This window comes from Furipterus horrens, unplaced genomic scaffold (genome assembly GCF_987537825.1).
Source record: "Furipterus horrens unplaced genomic scaffold, mFurHor1.1.pri manual_scaffold_5, whole genome shotgun sequence".
In the NCBI taxonomy this organism is placed as follows: domain Eukaryota; kingdom Metazoa; phylum Chordata; class Mammalia; order Chiroptera; family Furipteridae; genus Furipterus; species Furipterus horrens.
In genome coordinates, this window is record NW_028327175.1 from 57,400,819 (window position 1) to 57,407,616 (window position 6,798).

At 41.7% G+C, this 6,798-nt stretch overlaps 1 pseudogene; it reads right to left on the reverse strand.

Moving 5' to 3' along the window:
- Positions 1-351: 351 nt before the first annotated feature.
- Positions 352-778, reverse strand: LOC150008671 (hemoglobin subunit alpha pseudogene; annotated as a pseudogene).
- Positions 779-6,798: the final 6,020 nt, after the last annotated feature.

A 6,798-nucleotide genomic window follows, 5' to 3' on the forward strand; every position in this document is an offset into this window, starting at 1 on the left:
AGTGGTCTGGAACCAGACCCCCAATATAACCAAGATATGCCTGTGTACAATGAGATAGTGCAGTGGTTTTTAAACTTTACTGTGTATGAAAATCCCCTGGCAGGGTGGTGAAAACATAGATTGTTGAACCCTCACCCCCAGAGTTTCTGATTCAGTAGTTTCTAGCAAACTCACATTCTCAGGTGCTGCTGTTCCAGAACCACATTTTGAGAACCTGATTTTAGAAAGTTGTCACAATTTCCCATTCTTTTCCTACGCTGCCTGCTCACATTTGCTTCCAAGATCAGGAGGTACAGGTGCGCGAAGCACAAAGGGGCCCTGACTCAGGGCAGGGATAGTCGCGGCTCCAGCTTAACAGTCTTTGGAGGTCAGCATGGTGCTCACAGAGGCCAAGAACTTGTTCAGGAAGGTTGGAGAGCAGGGGTGAGATCAGAAACATGGTAGCTGACCAGAATCACCAGCAGGCAGTGACTCAGGAGCTTGAAGTTAATGGGATCCCCACGCAGCTTGTAGGCACACAGGTTGCTCAGAGCTGGCAGGATGCCAGGCAGGTCGTCCAAGTGGGCCATGGCATTGGTCAAGGTATAACCAAACTTCTTGCTGTGGCCCTTGATCTGGGAGGAGCTGTGGGCCAGTTCCCAGTGGGGGAAGTAGGTCTTGGTGATGGGGAAGCTCAGGAACATCCTCTCCAGGGCCTCTGCACCATAGTCACCTGCATGGCCACCAAACTTACCCTAGGCGGCCTTGACATTGCTTTTGTCATGGGAGACAGCACCATGGCTAGTTCTTTTTGAGTCTGTGGTAAGGACCAGAAGGGTCAGAATTCCTCATTCTAAATCACCATCTGTGGCTCAATCCTGCTCCCCCATCCTCATTTTCCAACATCAGCAGAGGGTGAATTCCACCTAAAAAGATAAAGATCTCAAGACTCTGTGGTGCCAGAGATTGTTATGAGCTCCTGGATATGACTGATTGCTCTGATATATTGAATACGTCTTAAACAGACTCATGTCTCTAAAGCACAAACATGATTAAATAACTTCTACTTAATTATTTTTTTCAGGTTGAAATTCAGACTCCTTAGCATGATATATAAGATCTATAGTAGTCTCACACTTTCCTAATCCTCCAGCCTCATCTCCTTTTTTTGACAAGTTAGTGGGAATAGAGTAGACACCAGGAAATGATATTTATTGGGCACCTATTATAGGCCACAATTGTACTAGTTACATTATATGTGTTACCTTATTTGGTCATCACACAAACCTAAAAGGGGAAGATTGTTAATTTTCACTTTACAGATGAGGAAACTGAGGCATAGACAGCTAAATAACTAACTGAATATAGTCACTCTGCCTCTGACAATCCATGCCTTGATTCAAACACTAGTCTAAGTGATTTCAAAACTCCATTCTGCAGCCTTCTCACTTAGGTCGCCAAAAACCCCAGTTTACCCAGGACAGTGCCTGTTTTCTCAGAGTAATTATAAAAAGCATTCCTTTTCATTTTCAAAAGTATTATCCTGGTTTTAGAATGCCTACAATCTAAACCCACCATCCCCCTGTATCTGGAGTGCACTATACTCATTCATGATTCAGTTCCTTTCTCTGAGCTGTTCCTTCTGCCTAGAATGCCCTTTGTTTTCCTCATCTCCTGGAAAAAAGTATGTCCAGTTCTCAGGACTTGGTTCTTCTTCATTGTCTCTGGTGTGTTCCCCATTCCTCCAGCAACAGGTAAAGGGTTTGATCCACTCCTCTGTGATCCTCATACTCCATGCTTACTGTTATTTAATTTTAATTTCTTGAGTAGTTGAAAGTCTTTACCAGCCTGTGAATTTTTTTAAGTATATTTTATGGATTATGTTATTACAGTAGTTCCAATTTCTCCCCCTTTGCTCCCCTCGGCCCAGTATCCCCCTTCCCTCCAGTAATCCCAGCCCCCTTAGTTCATGTCCATGGGTCATACATATAAGTTCTTTGGCTTCACCCTTTTCTGTATTATTCTTAACTTCCCCTGTATATTTTGTATATTTAATCCCTGCACCATTTCCCCATTTCTCCCCATCCCCCCTCCCAGCTGCTAACCCTCCAAATGATCCCCATACCTATGATTCTGTTCTTATTCTGGTTTGCTTAGTTGGATTTTGTTTTTATTTCTTAGATTCAGTTGTTGATAGTTGTGAGTTTGTTGTCATTTTAGTGTTCATAGTTTTTATCTTCTTTCTCTTAAGTCCCTTTGACATTTCATATAATAATGGCTTGGTGATGATGAACTCCTTTAGCTTTACCTTGTCTGGGAATCACTTCATCTGCCCTTCCATTCCAAATGATAGCCTTGCTGGATAGAGTAATCCTTGTTGCAGGCTGCCTTTCATCACATTGAATACTGCTTGCCAGTCACTTCCTGCCTGCAAAGTGTCCTCTAAGGAATCAGCTGATTGTCCTATAGGCAGCCCCCCTGTAGGCAACTCTCCACCTCTCTCTGCTGCCCCCAGGACTCTCTCTTTATCTTTCAGCTTTGGTATCTCAATCATGATGCATCCTGGTGTGGTCCCCTCTGGGTTCAGCTAACCCAGGACCCTCCATGCTTCCCAGACCTGTATGTCCATCTCCTTTGCAAAATTTGGGAAGTTTTCCTCAATTTTTTTCAATTCTTGCTTCTTCATTCTGCACTGGTTGACTGTTTTTTTCTTCTTTATGTTCCAAATCATTTATTTGAACCCCGGTTTCCTTCCCTTCACCATTGGTTTTGTGTGGATTTTCCTTCGTTTCACTTAGCATAGCCTTCACTTCTTCTCTTATGCGTTTGCCGTACTCAAGCATATCTGTCAAGCCTGTGAGCATCTTTACCACCAGTGTTTTGAATTCTTCATCTATTAGGTTGTTTATCGCCTCATCTGTGAGGTGGTTATCTCCTCGTCGCTTAGTTCTCCCACTGGAACCTTGATCCATTTCCCCTTTTGGGCCATACTTCTCTGTCTGACAGGCTCCTGTGTTTGTTTGCCTCCACATCCCAGGGAGAACTGTCACTCCTGTTACATTGTAGGGGGTGGAACCTTAGGGATTCGTCAGTACAGGATGACCTATTTCACCATACTGTGGCGCTGTATGTGGGGGAGGGGTCCGAAAGGGAACAATGCCACCTGCCCAGCACTCGCCCCTTTTCCAGGCACCTCTCCCACTTCCACACCAGACTGTCACCTCTCTGGCTGCTGCCCTGGCCACCGTTCCCAGAGTGGGTGGGTCTGTGGACATTCTAGGACTATGGGGTTCCTTTATACAAGTGGACTCTGCTGAGAGACCAGCAGTTTCTGCCTCCACCCCAACCCCCACTGGTCTGCAGAGTCAGAAGCAATGAGGGTTGATTTTCTTTGATGCTGGGACCGTGAGCTGTGAGGGCCGGTGAGGAGTGGGGAGCGCATCCTAGGTGTCCCTCCTGAATTTTAAAAATGTATGACTCTGATTTCTGCTGGCCTGCGAGCTGCTGCCACTGCTGCCGCCTTCACACCATGTCCTCTCTGCCCAGGCTCCTTCCCTCCTACCTGTCTGGATGAATATTTCTTCTTTACGTCTTTGTTTGCTAGACTTTTCATGTACTTTGGTTTTCTGGAACTTCTGGTTGTTCCTAGTTTTGAGGTAGTTTTATTCCTTCTTAGCTGTGGAGGGAGATGCAACATGCCTGTCTACACCTCCATCTTGGCTGGAAGTCAGACTGTGAATTCTTAATGTTTGTATTGTACCTTAATTATCTCTGAGTATCCACAGCACCTACAATTTTGCATGGCCTAGGCTGTTTATTAAATATCTGTTGAATAATTGAATAAATGAAATAATGAAATTGGAAAGATCTAGCCATCTGCAAAAGTTACAATAAAAGTAGGAACAGGCTCTTTCAAAATGAGCAGGCTTATACCAGCTAGCTATAATTTACTTTATCTGGAAGCTGCTTAATTTCTGAGAAATTGTTCAGAGACCCTCCAACCTTGCATTGACAGTCACACCCAGGCTGTCTTATTTTATGATGTGGTCCTCTTACTTGGAGCCTCAGATATTGCTACTGGTTCTCTGGACAGCACTAGGCAGGTATGTTTACTCAGCAAAAAAGACTTTCTAAGGCTTTGTCCTAAGAGGTTGCAAGAAGTAGTTCACTTTGTGGCACCCATGTGCCTCATGCTGCATTTACGTGTTTTTCTACCCTGTCTTACACCATGGTTAGGGGTCAAACTGCCATGGCTGGAATCTTCATTCCACCATTTCCTACTAGGTGACAATGTGCAAACCTCTTATGTTTTCTAAATCTTAATTTCTTCATCTGAACATTAATGCCTAGCTCAGAGGGTCATTATTACAATTAAATCAACTTTGTAAAGTGCTTAACAAAGTGGTTGGAACATAGTAAGAATCAGTAAATGTTAGTCATTCTTTTTAGTAAGAGTATTATTATTCTTTCTATATGCCTATACTTGCCTACCAGAGTAGAAAACTTGTTTTCTCCAATGAGCTATTTCTTCATCTTTCTTCTTAAGGATTCATATTAATTTTAGATGTTATGTTCTCTGGATAAGCCCTACAGGCTGTAAACCATTATAGATCTTCTGCCAGTCCTCTAGGCTCCTAGTCCCTCATTGCCTGGCACTACTACTGTACCATAGAAGCTTTTAAGGTATACCTCTGTTTAACTGACCACAAGACTGCCTTTGCATGGTTCCTTAAGAAGACAGAGCCCAAGGCAGAGATTAAAGTGCTGACACTAGGGACCCTTAAGCCCAGTGTGGTGAAGATGAGGAAAAAGGGAGAAGTGAGGAAGTAAGAGGTGTGGAGCAATGCAAATCATTATCATGATGGCTGCCACTTTACGCTTAGTTCAAAAGCAATATAACGATTCACTGTGCAGTTCTCTCCTCCCGCAAAGGACTTTCTCCTAACAGGTTGCAAGAAGATGCTCATTTTGTTGAGGCCATAGGAAGGGAGAGAGTCAGCTGCTGATTCCTCCTGTTTTCCATTTCCTTTTGCTCATGATTCACTATACAAGGAGGCATCTTCTAAGCACTTCCAAGTTGCATCATTAGGCCCCTTGGTAACCTCTCAGGAAGCCAGATTCCATGCCTATAATATGCTATATTATCCCAGTTCAAAGGGGAAGGGTGACTTGCTGTGAGTGGATGCTTTTTAAGAGAGAGAAGGAGGAGGGCCAGCTAGGAAACCTCAGAAGATTCACAAAATTTGTGTCAAGTACACTGATTTTCTAGGCTCCTATGTAAAAGGCTGGACTGACACTCTGTGGCAAACCTATGACCAGAAGATCATTCTCTGGTATTGTCCAGTTTTCTACTCTACCAGATGAGTTATATGCTTGCTAAGAATCAGTTATCAGTTATGTTTATTCCTAAATTTTTCTGCTATTTGTATTTGTTATTAGAATTACATAGTTTAATAAAATATAACATAAAATGATAAAATAAGTGTAAAAAGGACTGAGAAGTACTTGTACAAAAACTAAGAAGAGTAAACTCATAATTTGAAAAATAGCCCTTGGCTAAAAACAACCAAAATATTGGCTATTTTACAATATATATCTACTTATTATAAATTAAAGGAAGTTTTAGAGTTATATATGCACTATGGTTTAAGATTTTGTACTTTAACCGGCTTTTTGGAGTTACTAACTGTAATAGGATAGTCTTAGTTATGCCTTGGTAACAAACAACCACAGAGTCTCGGGAAGAACACAGCAAACGTTATTTCTTGCTCGTTCTAAGTCTGCAGTCCTGGAACCTGTCCTCCTGGATGGCCAGCTCAAGGACTTCCACGTGAAGCACATACCTTCCTAGGAAAACATGAAGTATTTCACATAGGCTCTTTAATGCCACCTAGCATCAGTGCACTTGGTGACTGCCCAAGAAAGCTGCATGGTTGCACCTACATTCATGGAGATGGAGAAGCATAATCATTCCACATGCTTTTATAAATTGTGCTTTATTTAATTTTTAAAATTTCATGACTAATTGGTATATTTTTTAATCTGCCTATGATATGCATTGAGTCGTGAGTGAAAAGTTATATAAACAAAAATGTCAGGTTAAGGAGGTGTAGAGATGAGGTTTATTTAGAGTATAAAAATAGATCAACCACCTTTCCCTTTCCCTCCAGTCTAAGCAGCAGCCAAGTGCAGTATGGACTTTAGAGGGTGAGGGAGAAGGTGTGGCTGGAAGGAGCTCACTCCCTTGCTCTGCCTCTCCCTGCCCCCTACTAAGGGCCTGTGCACTGGAGGGAAGTCACACACTGGGGGAGAACTCTGCTCAACTACTTACAAATTCTACCATGACCTGGAGCAAATTGCCTAAGCCTTAGCCTCAGCTTCTTCATCTCATAAACCATTTATCTTCTGGTGTTATTTTGAAAGTTAAATAAAACAATAACCATGAAGAAAACCTTAATGCTGTGTTTATTCAAACAGGTTTGAAACCTCATACAGAATATGCAGTCATTCTATTTTATCTAGTAGTCACATTGGCAGATGATATAAATGTTCTTTTTATTGTAATAACAAGAAATACTATGTTCTATAATATCTAGCACTTTTTACATTCACATATTTCAAATAAACTTCCTTGTTTACAGACCATAAAAAATAAAATAATAATCATCATCAATTAAAGTCAATACTTAATATAATAAGGACAAAACAGCTACTGTGTGTTTAGAATTTAGTGTCATGTGTCTACTACTTTATTTCCATTATATTAAATTTTTATCTTATCTTTTATGCTTATTTTCCTCAAAATTCTGGAAAAGGCAT